Source organism: Rhinopithecus roxellana, chromosome 9 (genome assembly GCF_007565055.1).
Source record: "Rhinopithecus roxellana isolate Shanxi Qingling chromosome 9, ASM756505v1, whole genome shotgun sequence".
Lineage (NCBI taxonomy): Eukaryota > Metazoa > Chordata > Mammalia > Primates > Cercopithecidae > Rhinopithecus > Rhinopithecus roxellana.
This window is the reverse complement of record NC_044557.1, coordinates 89,173,916-89,189,803: the sequence shown is the minus strand read 5'-3', so window position 1 is coordinate 89,189,803 and position 15,888 is coordinate 89,173,916. Positions and strand designations below refer to the sequence as shown.

Genomic DNA, 15,888 nt, shown 5'->3' with positions numbered 1-15,888 from the left:
TACACAAATACATATTTAAAGAATCAAGATCCTTGACTCTTCCACCATGACATTCTTTAGAGAAGGCAAATATAAACACACACACACGCACACACACACATGCAACACAAGTTATTTATTTTTAAAAAATCAAGTTTCCCCAAGGCTATATCCAAATATAGTATTAAGTTTTTCACATCAGTCCAGGAAGCCTGGTGACATAACATGGATTTGGGGCAGAAAGAAAGGAGATTGGGGGGCATACGGGGTGTTTGGTTAAGCTTGTTTAAGAACTTATTTTCAAACTTCTTCTAATATATTTTTTAAGATAATCTTAAAAGCCAACATTAAAATATCAAAGAGGTACCCCTTCTGCAGAACGTGCTAGAGAGAACCACTTTTGTAGCAAACCTTCTCTTAACAAAATATAGTTTATGACTGAATATATGGAATTCGTATGTTCACAGACTGTTTTTCCTTTTCCAAAATAACACCAGAAGCAACTATTCTGAAGATCCTTTTAACAGGCAATGAATCTGTTTCATGAAGGCACTTTGATCACCAGAGAGTCCTGTCTGAGTTGAATTTCTTGGAACACAAAGGCACAGATTCTGCCCTCAAGTCGGTCAGGATGCATGAAGAAAGCACAGATGACATGGCACTCTGGTGACTGCGACAGACACAAAGTGCCAAGAAACTGAGTGTGGAGACAGCACTCAGAGAGAGGACAAACTCTGTCCAGGTGGGGCAGAACCAGGTTCTCAGGAGCATTGACATCTGAGTTTGTACTTTGTGTGAAGAAGGAGAGAAGTTAGTTGTCTGATTGGAGGGTGTGGAAAAAGGGTTTCCCTGGATAAGGGTGGCATATGTGGAAAGGTGAGCAGTGATGAGCTCTTGCAGATTCTTGGGGACAAGTGAAGAAAAGTCTAGTTCGAATGGGAGCAGAATAAGTACTGGTGAGGGGCTTTTTAATGTTTTTATTATATGTTGTTTTCTATACATCTTTATTTCCATTTATTTGAGATTTTAGATACTTAAAAAGCCTATTCCTAATTTCAATAGATTTTCTAATCTTTCTGGTAATGTAGCTTTGGTATTTGATAGCTCAAACATAATCAGAAATTTATTTGGTTCTGAGCACTGTTGATTTTAAACTTCAATTTGCATTTTTATTTAATTATATTTGATGGCTATGCCTTCCTTTTTACATTACTGCATTGCTATGTAAGCCAATATTCACCCCTTTCCTGAATACTTTGAAATCCAAGTGCAACCTCTAACAGAAATAAAAACGTTTGGACAAAGCAATTTCAATGCATCACTCCAGGAAGGAGGATGGAGGGGAGGCAGAGAAAAATCTGGAAGAGAGACTTGAAATACTACTTTCTCAGAACTAGGAATTTCAGGGTTTGAAAGCGGAAGCCAGCAAGCATTTAAAGACTGCCTTTGTTAAAAAGAGAAGCTCTAGAGGAAATGATTCCATTCTGGGTATCTTATAATCTCATTTTAAGCGAGTGACAGTTGCAAGTTCTCTTTGGCACTAATTGCCTTTCTCTGATCAAGCTCTCCCGTCTCTAACCCTGACAGTCTGTCTCCGGTCAAGTTAATATCTATATCTGTATTCTACAGCTCTGACAAAAAGCTTGTCTGTGCTCAGTGGTTAAGTTTTCCTCTGAGAGGAGTGACTATCTCACCACAGCATCTGCATTTGGAATCATTATTTCTTCAGAAAGGTGAATCTCTGATTGCTGGATATTGGATTGCACTCATGGGAGATTCCGTGCCTTCCCTTTTGGTAGATTTAATAATATTTTGTGCAAGAAGAGAAGTAAATAAGAAACTGTTATGAAAATGATGAGAAGCAACGTATGGTATGAGCTGGCATCAAATGTGAATTTGTAAGCAATCTGATAAATACAAGTTTTCACTTCTGCCCCTAATCAGTCAGAAAGTCATAGGTTTGAATCTCAACTTGATTTTTAATTAGGCAAATTAGCCTTCTGGTTTTTATGCCCTGTTCTTCTTTCCCTCTTCCCATTTTTAATTTTAGATGATGTGACTGTTTTGCCTACTGGGCTGTGAGTATTTTGAGAAGATGGATAGTGCCCTAACGATTTTGTATCCTGTCACCCAGCTCAATGCTTATCCAAGTGTGTCCATGTGATATATGTTTCATAAATGAGCAAATCTATTCTATCATGTTCCTCCCATTCACTTTCTAATACATGAGAAAGATTGATCCAATTCCTCAATTTTATTGAGTGCTGTCTTCTCCCCCCCATCTCCACTCCACCACTCTCAGGAAATACTGCTTTGTGCATGCATTCACAGATCTTCAAAAAGAGAACAGTTCTACATTACACCCAATATTGCAAATCAGCTGTATGGGTAGATAAATATGGCATCCTTACTTGAATTAGTAAAACAATTTGTCGGTAGGGAAGTTTGTTTGTTCTTTTGAATTTGAAACAATAGCACAATTTGTAGTTAGTCCTTAATACAGGTATGGGGTGTCAATTATTACCATTGGGATTAATTTTCAACACTTTGGCGTTTGGTCCCCACAATGACATAACTTTCATTAGTATGGAAAGTAGATAATTTGCGTACACTTCATGGTGTTTATTGTCAACTTTAATTTTTATTTCCAGCATGGTTCTCAATACTTCATCTTAATTGCTGCTGATGAAGCAAATGACAGAGAGGCTAACTTGACTTTGTGTCACCAACAGGCTCTCTCAAAATTTTAAAACCCACTCACAGGGTTAGAGAGATCATTGAGGCAGGAAATTAACAAAGATATTTAGGACGTAAATTCAACACTCGACTAAATGGACCTAACAGAAATCTACAGAATATTCCACCCATTAACAATAAATATATATATTATTCTCATCAGCACATGACACATACTCTAAGATCAACCACTTGCTTGGCCATAAGGAAATTCTCAAGAAACTTCAAAAAATGAAATTATACCAGTCACACTCTTGGACCCCAGTGCAATAAACTAGAAATGAATACCAAGAAGATCTCTCAAAACCATACAATTACATGAATGTTAAACAACCTGCTCCTGAATGACTTTTGAGTAAAGAATGAAATAAAGGCAGATGTCAAAAAAATCTTTGAAACTAATGAGAACAAAGATAAAATTTACCAGAACCTCTGGAACACAGCTAAAAGAATGTTAAAAGGGAAGTTTATAGTGCTAAACACCTACATTGAGAAGACAGATCTACAATTAAAAATCTAACATCACACCTAGAGGAACTAGGACAACAAGAGCAAACCAACACTAAAGCTATCAGAAGAAAGGAAATAAGCAAAATCAGACCTGAACTGAATGAAATTGACAAGCAAAAAACTACATGCAAAAGATCTATAAAACCAAAAGTTGGCAAAAAAATAAATAAGATTGATAGACTGCTAGCTAAATTAAAAAGAGTAAGTAAAAAGAGAGACTATCCAAATAACCACAAACAGAGATGACAAAGGTGACATTATGATCAATTCCACAGAAATACAAAATATTAATAATAACTTCAGAGACTATAATAAACACCTCCATGCATACAAACTAGAAAACGTGAAAGAAATGGATACATTCCTGGAAACATATAGCCACTCAAGATTAAAGCAGGAAAAAATTGAAAACCTGAAAAAAAACAAATGAGTTTGAAAAGTGAATCAATAATGAAAAAAAACTTACCAACCAGAAAAAGCCTTGTATCACAGCTGAATTTCAGCAGATGAATAAAGAAGAGCAGATTCCAATCCTACCAAAATTATACAAAAAAAAAAAAAAAAAAATGTAGGAAGAGGGATTCCTCCCTAACTCATTATATGAGGCCAGCATAATTCTGATACCAAAACCTGTGAGAGACAAAAATGAAAAAAAAAGAAAAGAAAATTTCAGGTAAATATCCCTGGTGAACATAGACACAAAAATTCTCAAAAAAATACTAGCAAATTGAATCCAGCAGCACATCGAAAGGCCAATCCACCATAATCAGGTAGGCTTTATTCCTGCAATGCAAGGTTGGTCCAACATATGCAGATCAATAAATGTGATTCATCACATAAACAAAGCTAAAAGACAAAAACCACATGATTATTTCATTAGATGCAGAAATGACTTTTGATAAAATTCAATATTCTTTAATGTAAAAGACCTTAAAAAACTAAGAATCAAAGGAACATACCTCAAAATTAGAAGAGTCATGTATGAAAAACCCACTGCCAACATTAGGTGGTTTAACTTAGAAGAGTCATCTATGAAAAACCCACTGCAATTCCAGTGAAAACAAAACAGATATGTGGAACCTAATAAAAATAGGGAGCTTCTGCACAGCAAAAGAGACTTTCAACAGGATAAACAGACAACCTATGGAATGGGAGAAAATATTTGCAAAATATGCATCTGACAAAAGTCTAATATTCAGAATCTATAAGGAACTTAAACAAATCAACAAGCAAAAAAGTAAACAACCCCAAGGACAAAGGACATGAACAGATACTTCAGAAGTACATAAGAAACTACAAAGGACAATGAACATGAACATGTATTTAAAAAGACATACATGAGTCTAATAAGCATATGAAAAAGTGTTCAAAATCACTAATCATTAGACAAATCTAAATCCAAACCACAATGAGATACCATCTCAAAACAGTCAAAATAGGTGTAATTAAAAAGTCAAAAATAACAATCGTTCGCAAGGTTGAGGAGAAAAAGGAATGTTTATAAACTGCTGATGGGAATGTAAATTAGTTCAGCCAATGTAGAAAGCAGTTTGGAGATTTTTCAGAGAATTTAGAACAGAACTAGTATTTGATCTTGCAATCCCACTACTCAGTATATACTCAAAGGAATGTAAATCATTCCATTGAAAAGATGTATGTACTCTCATGTCCATTGCAACACTATTCACAATAGAAAAGACATGGAATCAAATTAGATGTCCATTAGTGGTAGACTGGATTAAAAAAATACCTTACATATACACTATGGAATACTATGCAGCCACAAAAACATCATGCCATTTGCGCAATGTGGATGGAGCTCAAGGCCTATGTGAATTAATGAACAGGAAACCAACTCTACCACATATTCTCACTTGCAAGCAGGAACAAAATATTGAGTACACATGCACACAAAAATAGAAAGGGAAACCCAGGGCCTACTTGAGTATGGAGGGTAGCAGGAAGGTGAGGGTCAAAAAACTACTAATCAGGTACTATGCTCAGTACCTGGAAGTATTTGTACACCAAAGCTCAGCAACACACAATTTACTCATGTAACAAACCTGCACATGTATTCCCTGAATCTAAAATAACCAATTGTTTATAACAATAGTTATAATAAAATAAAAGTTGAAAAAGAAAAACATATATTTAATTAGAGGTCATGGAATGAATCCATTATTAGTAAAAATACTACAAACCACTGCTCAGTGAAATCAGAGATGGCACAAACAGAAGAAAATTTCATGCTCACGGATATGAAGAATTGGTATCATTAAAATGGCCATGCTACCCAAAGCAATTTATAGATTCAGTGCTATTCCCATTAAATTACCAATGTCATTTTTCACAGAACTAGATAAAACTATTTTAAAATTCATATGAAACAAAACAGAGCCCAAATAGCCAAGACAACCATAAGCAAAAAGAGCAAAGCTGGAGGCATCATGTTACCCTACTTCAAACTATGCTACAGGATTATAGTAACTAAAACAGCATGGTACTGGCACAAAAACAGACACATAGACCAATGAGACAGAATAGAGAACCCATAAATAAGACCATACATCTACAACTATTTGATCTTCAACACCTGACAAAAACAAGCAATGGGAAAATGATTCCCTATTCAATAAATGGTGCTGGAATAACTAGATAGCCATATGCAGAAAATTGAAACAGGATCCCTTCCTTTCACCATAAATAAAAATTAACTCAAGATGGATTAAAGACTTACGTGTAAAACCCCAGACTGTAAACACTCTGGAAGACAACCTAGACAATACCATTCAGGACATAGTCACAGGCAAAGATTTCATGATGAAAATGCCAAAAGCAATTGCAACAAAAATAAAAATTGACAAATAGGATCCAATTAAACTAAAGAGCTGCACAGCAAAAGAAGATATCCAAAGAGTTAACCGACATCCTGCAGAAAATTTTTGCAAACTATGCATCTAATAAAGGTCTAATATTGAGCGTCTATAAGGAACTTAAACAATTTACAAGAAAAAAGCAAACCACCCCAGTAAAAAGTGGGCAAATGACATGAACAGACACTTCCAAAGAAGACATGCATGTGACCAAGAAACATATGAACGAAAGTTCAACATCACTGAACATTAGAGAATTGCAAATCAAAATCACAATGAGATACTGTCTCAAACCTGTCAGAACGGCTATTACTAAAACTCAAAAAAAAACAGATGCTGGCAAGGTTGTGGAGAAAACGGAATGCTTATACACTCTTGGTGGGAGTGTAAATTAGTCCAACCATTGTGGAAGACAGTGTGGCGATTCCTCAAAGACCTTAAGACAGAAGTACCATTAGACCCAGCAATTCCATTAATGGGTATATACCCAAAGAAATAGAATTTGTTCAATTATAAAGACACACGCATGCACATGTTCATTGCAGCACTATTCACAGAGCAAAGACATGGAATTAACCTAAATGCCCATCATTGTCAGATGGGATAAAGAAAATATAGTACATATATACCATGGAATGCTATGCATCAATAAAAAATAATGAGACCATGTGTTTTCCTGGGACATGGATGGAGCTGGAGGCCATGGTCTTTAGGAAACTAACGCAGAAACAGAAAATCAAATACCAAATACCGCATGTTCTCACTTATAAGTGGGAGATAAATAATAACACATAGACACATAGAAGGGAACAACACACACTGGGGCCTATGAAGAGGGTGGAAGGTGGGAGAAGAGAGATCGGGAAAAATAATTAATTAGTACTAGGCTTAATAATTGGGTAATAAAATAATCTGTACAAGAAACCCCCATGACAAGTGTTTACCTATGTGACAAACTTGCACATGTACCCTGAACCTAAGATAATGGTAAAAAGAAATACACAATTCTTTCATTTAATTATCAAGAATAGTACCTATCAAATGTTAGAAGACCTGCTACAGCAAAGATTTCAAAATCAATAGAATACAGCTTCGGCTTTAGAGGAAATTACAGGCTAGTCAGGAAGACATATATTTAAAACAATCATTAGTGGCCAACTGTCTGATTCAGGGACTGCACAAACAGGGTTCATGAATTACGCTCAGGGGGTAGGAAATTCAATAAGGCTTCACAGAGAAAGACCTGCTGAGACTTTAGGGTCAAGACATGGTTCTTGGGTGCACTAAACTCCCAGAATTCACCACTATACAATTCAATCACATAAAAAAAAACACTTGTACCACAAAAGCTATTGAAATTTAAAAATATGAAACATATAAAGTTAATGTAAGACAAAAAAAGATATTCTTCTCAAGCTGAACAAGGAGTGCAAGACATTACAGAATGAAAAAATACATTTCTGCAACTCTTAGCATTAAAAAAAAGCATGCGTGTTCTTGGAAGTCTAAGTAAGTGAAGTGACTAGAATGTAGGTATATACAGACAAGTGAGTTTAATTGTAGAGTTTCATAAAATAGAGATCACAGAGGAATTTGAATGACATGCAGCAGAGTTTCAATTACATAAGGATCCAGCACAGCTGTGCCTATTTCTCTTCTTTCATGTTGGAAAATGAATCCCATATCTTTCTAAGTATAGGTAATAGAAATATGAAAGTTTCTGAATATGGGTTTCTGGTCAATAAAGATTTTCATTCCAGGGTGTTTAATTAGTTTTACAACATCCCCACGCCTGACTTGGCTTGCACATAGCTGACTGTCGGATAACCATAGCAAGGACATATGCAGCAAGAATCCATTGAACACTTTATTAATCAGTGAGGCAACTGAGTCTGGTCTCATGAACATGGGCTTTAGGACCTACTCTGCTGCTAGTTAAAAGTAAAATGATAAATAATTCACTCCACTTGGAGTTTGTAAAATTAAAAGAAGGAATCAGATTTGTATTGGCAGCATGGTTAAAAAAGTCATTTCCCAATGCTTAAGTGGGAGAATTGTCACAACCAACCTGATAGGAGGCTTTGCTTGGAAGAAGTTACGGCAAGATGGAAGCAGGCACTCACAAGGCGACCATCAGCAGGACCTGAGATGGAACTGCCACCTTTGATGGAGCTTGAGGGCCCTCCTTTGCCAAAATCCCCTCTACTTCCTGTGAAACACTCATGCTCAGGACAAGTGCCAACCATCATTTATCATTGCCACTGCCTTGTTGATTTGCTTCATTTAGAGTTATAAGAAAGGTGAAATACTTGCTGAACTTAACCTTCCATTAAGTGTTGGGGGTGAAAAAGGGTAGTTCTGGCTATGCTGTATATTTCAAGAAAATATAACTGTAGCATATATATGTATTTTTAACTGAGAAACATTTCTCTGATTTCAACATGCAAATAAAGTGCTCATGGGCCCATGGAATTAACATGAGATAAAATTGTGAGCCCACCTTGATTTATTCCTTTCCATACTAACTCAGTATAGGAAATTACTGCAATAGAAACTCTCTGGACATCAGCCTCCTCTTTGTGCCCCAGGTTTGAGGTAACTTACCTATCTCCTGTCTGGCCTCTGGAGCACTATAAACATTGCTGTCTCACAAAAAGAGGTCTCATCCTGTGTTCTGAGCAGAAAGGGTCAAGTAGCTACCAGGCCTGGCCTCCAGCAAGTTGCTTAAATTTTGTCTTTGGTGTTTTTGTCTTTAAAATACAAAGAAAGTCCTACTTGTTCCATTCTATGAGATGACTTTTAAATACCTACAATGACAATACACAAACAGTAGAGTCCATCTTTTCCCTTATTACATTATTTATACTATATATATATATATATATAGCTAAAGCAATATACTTTAGTTCACTTGAGGGTCTTAATAATAAACTATTTGCTACTATATATGGGTGGCATTTTATTAGTAAGCTCAGAACTGCCAACTAGTCTAAATAGATTTTTTTGTTTGTTTGTTTAATTCACCAAAAACAAACACATGATTCTTTAATCCCTACCCAAACGCAGTTTTACAGATAAGGAAACTGAGACCCAGGAATCATAATTAATTTGTAATTCCATATTCATTCTATTGCAAATCCTGTGCTTTTATTTTGTCAAATGGGTTCCTGACAAACAACTACTAAACAGTGTGTCAGGATTTGAACGAAATATGAATTCTAACCCCATGGTGTTAGCCATAAGGCTAGACTCCAATTTTACAATTCTTTGTTCCTAGATTGACTACTGAATACCAGGATCTAATATGTGAGTAAAGAATGCTTTAATGAGTGTATAGATAAAATATATCCATAAAACATATAAAATATATACATACTATTTACAAACATATGTACAAACACATATTCATGAACACTCTATGATTTTCTTTGGCAAATATTCTAGAATTTAGCACAGCTAAAAAACATTTCAGATATATCATGTATTGTGTTGGCAGTACCATCTTAATAGCTTTCCTTTGTTTATGTAATTTTGAACACAAAGAAATATTTTCAACTCACTTCAGGCTTATAGCAAAAATAATCCCACATTAATAAACTGCCACAGCCATCATTTACTTTGACAACATAAAAATCATACACGTCATGAGATAATTTATATATATCATCTCTATTAATAGTCAGTTTTCCTCTGTGATTACCTCATGAAGCATGCCTGTTCATCTTTATTTTATAGAAAGGAAACTGAGGTTCAGGAAAGTTGGCTCATTTATCTAAGGTGTCACAGCTAATAACTTTCAGAACTGTATCTTCAACCCAGGCATCTGACTCCGAAAATATTCTGCCTCCAACTTCAGTGCACACATTCCCTGCATCGATGTTGATCCATCTCTTTGGGATGGCAAATGTCCATCATATGACACAGATTTGTTGTTTGAAATGTCCAAGTGTGATTCGGAGACCAGTCTATAAATAAACAATCTCGGTCAAACTGTCCCAAAGCAAGATATGACTACAGAAATAGAGATTTTCCATTGTGGCTTCAAAATTGTTTTCTGTACGCTATCTACTCTCTCTGCCCACTTTCCAGCTCACATGCTCTCAGAATATCAGACTAGATAAAGGTTGTAATAATAAATCCTGATATTTCTGTCTCATCTTGGCTAAAGCAATGAAGCAAGCTGACATTAAATTTTCCTTCTTTCTGCCTTCTTTCTCCACTTGGCCCTTCACCTGAAAATTCCCAGCTCAATTTAACTGAAGGTTGTACTGAGAGACCAAAGGCTAAGACATTTGTAGCTTAATGCTTGACATAAATGATGGCAGAACTTTGATGAATTGGACAAATGAAACACTCCATTCTTTGAAGGAATACCTGTCTAAACTGTCAAGGCCAAGGTGGGGGTGGTAGCTCTAGCTTATACACTGCTTGCTAAAATCTTCAGCACCTGTGTGTAGTGATGAACACTGAGAGCGCCCTGAGATTAACCAAAGGAAGTGCTTCTGAACCATAAGAGTCAAGTGGCACCACACAACTGTGCAGTCTTACTTACAATGTCCTTCAATCAATGCTTTCCTGAAACTCAGCTTCCCCCTGTGCTAAGTTAAGACTAAAATATCTATCTCTGATATCACTGGGATAAGGTTTTCTAGCTGTTTTGAAATGGTCAGTTTAATAAATGGAGCATAGGTGATGGTTAAATGGTAGAGAACATTATTGCTGTATTAAGTAATACATATATGCAATGTAAAATAGTATATAATTGTAGTAACTACAAAGTGTCAGTTCAGGTTGAATTAGGGAAAACAAGGTAACAGAGAAGTCTGATGTGGTGGGGAGCAGTATACCAATAAAATCAGTCAACAAAGAAAGAACAAAAAGAAGAATTGTATAGTGGTTGAGAACTAGGATTCTTGTCAGTCAGATCCTCTTTCTGCCATGTAACACTTGAATGACCATGGTCAAGTTAGTTAACCTTTAAGGGTCAGTTTCCCTATCTTTGAACTAGGCACAATCCTGATTTTATCTAATAGACTTTCTGCAACTATATATATATATATACACACACACACATATGTATAAATTAATACAGATTTTAATATATTAAATAATACATGTTTATATAGTCTTTAAATATATGTGCATATATTTAATATACAATATGTATTAAGCATATATTTAAATCCATGTATATTAAAACATTTATGTAAATCACTTACGTATCTGACACACATTGAACCCTCAGCCAACATTACTTATTTCCCATTATTATTCATTAAAGACTACATAATAACTGACACATGATCAAAATATTTAACCTAATTCTGTCCACTGGCTAAACCTCTAAATTCATTTGTGTTTTCTCTAACCCAGGATAATTTACTTCATACGTCGTGGCTAACTTCCCCTACAGTGAGGAAACTAGGAGAACCTGGTAGAAAACGACAAGGCTTCTTATAACTTATCCTTGACAATCTCAGAACATCACGTTTCTTAAATTCTATTGGCCTAGCAAGACACTGAGGCCAACCTGAGTTCAAGAGAGCAGAAACTGTATACTACCTCTCCATGGGAGTGGTAGCAAAGAATTTATAGCTATCTTTAACCTATTGCAAGGAGCAAACCCACAATGAAAAGCTGCATTACCCTACTTGGGCTGCCATAAGAAAATGCCATAGGCTGGGTGGCTAAAACAACAGGAATTTATGTTCTTACAGTTCTGGAGGCTGGAAGTAGAGAGATCAGGGTGTCAGCAGGGTCCTTTTCTGGTGAAGGCACTCTTTCTGGCCTACAGGCTTCTGACTGTGTCCTCACATGGCCTTCCTTTGCGAAAGCTCATTCTTTCTTCTTATAAGGCTACCAGTCCTATCAGATTAGGACCACATCCTTATGATCTCATTTAACCATCTTAAAAGCCCTTTCTCCAAAGATGGTCACATTGGGTGTTTGGGCTTCAACATCTGAATTTTCAGTGGGCACAATGCAGTCAACAGCAACATCAGAGAAATGAACAAGATACACATAACATTTCTTGAGCAATTGTATCCAGTCATGCCTGAAGCTACGTGTACCACCAGAATTCCTTAATAATGAGAACCAGTAAATTATATTTTGTTTTATGTAAGCCAATTTTGATGAGATCTTCTGTTATTTGTAACAGAAAGTGTCCTGGTTGATACAACAGGCAGCTTTTTAGTGCCACCTTACAGGTCGCCAAGGGCAAGAATGGGATTTGTTAGAAGAAATTAGAGTCCTCAAACAGAAGCACACACAGGAAATAGTGACATCAATGATTAAGCAGCATCGAGGACATAAAGCTACAATGACTTAATTCCAAAAGGTAATCTGTTTCTAGCTTGAAGCTACTTTTAAAACAAAGGATATGAACTTTTTAATTCACTGTAGAAAATCTTAAAGGCACATACCTGAGAATCAAAAGCAAAAAAAACACCACAATTGAATCAAAACGAGTTCTAGAATGTAACACAGATGCCACTTAGAGACTCTTGAGTTTGATTAGAAATGAATTTATTCACAAGACTGATTATATTCAGTTTCTTCTCTTTATGGAAGAGAAAACCAATGGCCAGATACTCAAAGCAATGTTTGCATCCTGGAGTACAAAAACACGAGCTTTTACAGTAAAGATCTTAACTCATTTAACTTAAACGTAGTATTTTCTGCTTTTCGCAAAGCAACAACTCTCCATTTATTATAACCCTGTCCCCACTCTGATTATTCACTTTGAAGAAAGGACAATCAGGGTGAGTCAGTAGCCCTGAAGGCAAACAAGAGGGTTTTCAAGCACAGGTAGGGAAATAAGGGAGTATCTCCAAACAACAAAGGTGACCTGAGGTTTACTAAGGTAAGATGCCGAGAATAGATGCCTATTAATCCCTGTCGCATGGGTCACAGGCACCTCTGTCAACCGAATGTGTGGCTGTGTACCTAACGGTGTGTGTTCAGCCAGGATATTAAAGCAGAGAGAGCAATACATCTCCCTGCCGCCCTTCCTGCTCCTGCTGAATGCATTAGGTCAGCATCCTACTCTGACTACAGAGAAGAAAATGACATGTGCATAGAACAACATGGAAAGGAAATAAACGTCCTTGAGCAGAGACAGATGAGAAAGATTATTTTATATGTTATGTTAAAGAAGGGAGAGAATATTCAGCAGGTTTATGCTCTTGGGACCTTAATAAACTGACTAAAAATAGAATAATTATCCTAATAATTCTCATATGATAGTTTTCTCTTTGAAGGATACTCCTTAGCCACTTCTTTCATAAAAAGAAATCACTTATTTTTATATAAGCACTAATCGTGTTATATATTTGTTGTTGTCCCCCCTTCATTTCCTCTCTCTCTCTCTCTCTCTCTCTCTCTCTCTCTCTATATATATATATATATATATATATATATTTCTCACATAAAACACATGTAAACTAAGTATGGATGAAATTAAGAAATAAACGCATGATTACATATTGTTATAAGTGACTTCATCCTCCTTTATTTCTGCCTTGTATTGTTTCTCTCTGTTAAAGCCCTGATTCAAAATTTGCCAAAAACTCTGCAGTTTAAATGTCATGGGCTATGAACAAAAAGAATGAATGAGATAAAAATGTTTGGAAAGGTGGGGGAAAAGTCTGTATATTTTAATAAAAATTCAAATTTGTGCTCGCTTTGGCAGAACATTTACTAAAATTGGAACGACACTGAGATTAGCATGGCCCCTGCACAAGAATGACACGCAAATTTGTGAAGTGTTACATATTTTTCCAATTTGTAATAAAGATACTTTTTAAAATGAAAAAGAAAAACCCTCGAATTTGTTAGAATGTTTGGGGAATTGGGACTCTGGAGAATTGGATTTTCTGTCTATGAACTCCCTTATTTCAGTTCTCATCAGAATGATTGCAAATACCTAAGTCCCTAGTCTTCCTTCATCAACTAACATGATTGCATCTTTGCTTAATGAGTCTGAGTTCTTTGAGATCTTGGCTCATCAGTGTTCACTATGTGGAATTTGATGTTGATATAAATGTTTTAGGAGGCAGAGTTTGTTTACTTCTGAGTTTAGAATGCAAATACCAATGAACTTTTATGGTTTGGGTAGAATCTCAATATACTTATATATGAAGTATCAGAAAATATTAGAGAAATTCGATAGTAATATAATGTCTGTGGTTATCTACTGCTTACTGTGTATCAGGCATTGTGGGAAGTTTTTCATGTGCATTACCTCATTTATCTCTGAAAACCACACTAGGAGATTGATGCTGGGAATCTCTTTTACAGAAGACGAACTGCTGGGCTAGAGCAGAGCTTCTCAAACATTAGTATTCTTTCAAACCACCTGGAGGATCTAATTAAAATGCCAATTCTGAATCAAACACCTTGTTTCAGACCTGAGATTCTGCATTTCCAACAGTTTCCTAGGCAATGTCAATGATAAACACTATGAGGAAGATGATTTTATATGGTATGTTAAAGAAGGGAGAGAAAATTCAGCAGGTTTATGCTCTTGGGACCTTAATAAACTAAGAGAAATTGGGACTTTGAAACTTTCCAGCCCCCTAGCTAGTTGAAAAACTAGACTAGCACTTGTGAATTCGGATGACTACCCTTGACCACCATCAGGTTTAGCAAACACACACGAGGCTGCTGGGATTCCTTCCCGGTCTATGGCAGACACAAACATTGTACTCCAGCATTCTCTCTTTCCCAGCCAGAAAAATGAACTCACATTTCTTCTCAATAAAAAAAAAAAAAAATTCCAAAATATTCACTGGTAGTAAACCAATCAGGATAGGACTGTGACATGAAGCTTCTTTTCATGATGCTACAGTTTCTACTTTGGTCAAAAGGCTTACATGTCAGTCTTCCCTGAAAAAAAGTAAATCTCTTGTTTCTAAAAGTATTATTTAAAATGAGTTCCCTGAGAAGCATAGATTCTTATAGTGATATATAAAAACAAAAGGAGAAAATAATATCTATAATCTCACTACTCAGAGACAAGGACTTTGCAGACATTTATTCAATCATTTTGTCCATGAGGTTTTTTTTTGCATGGCTTTGATTGTACAGTATATAAACTTTTGTGTTCTGATGAAATATATTATTTGTATTTTTAAAAATGAGTACATACTACTCTATAAAGCAGATACATCATGAATTAAGTGAAAATTGTCTATGTGAGCTTCCACCCTTGATTTTACTATTAATTTGCTAATTTTACTCTTCACGTAAAACTGGGAATCATGTATTTCTGCCAGGCTTTTCTTCTGTACATCAATTTTATGTCAATTTATTGATTAGAATATTCTAAAGTAATTCTGACTCTCTTTTTGTTTTTGTTTTTCAATTTTGTATGTGCTTCAAAAGAGTAGGATGGCCTCTTTTAGGTATGCATTTGGCATATTTTACATTTTTTCACTGATTCAGCTGCACACATGATCTATACTTCCTGCTATCTGATACACATTTGGTAGGTTTTTGTTTTTTACCCAAACGCATATTCTATCTCAGAGACCGCACTGTTACACAAAAAATTCTGTTTGAAGAGAGTTCTAGGTAAAAAAGAAAGTAAAATAATTGAAATAATTATCCTTTCAAACCTTTCATTTAAAAAAAAATTATCTCAACATGAATTCTTTTCTTGATTTGTACTTCACCATCTTTCCCCCGCTGCCCACGACTTGATTAAAACACAAGAATGTAATTATCTGTTAATTTGGAGTCTGAACTGATTAAAATAGAAAGAACTTGCACAGGTCAGAGGTTATCA

The 15,888-nt window shown here is 35.6% G+C and overlaps 1 non-coding gene across 1 annotated transcript; it reads left to right on the top strand.

Annotated features, from left to right (window-relative positions):
* The first annotated feature begins 13,775 nt into the window (after positions 1–13,775).
* LOC115899741 lies at positions 13,776–13,879 on the top strand. Its single transcript, XR_004059353.1, has one exon. It is a non-coding gene; the product is annotated as a U6 spliceosomal RNA (small nuclear RNA).
* Positions 13,880–15,888: the final 2,009 nt, after the last annotated feature.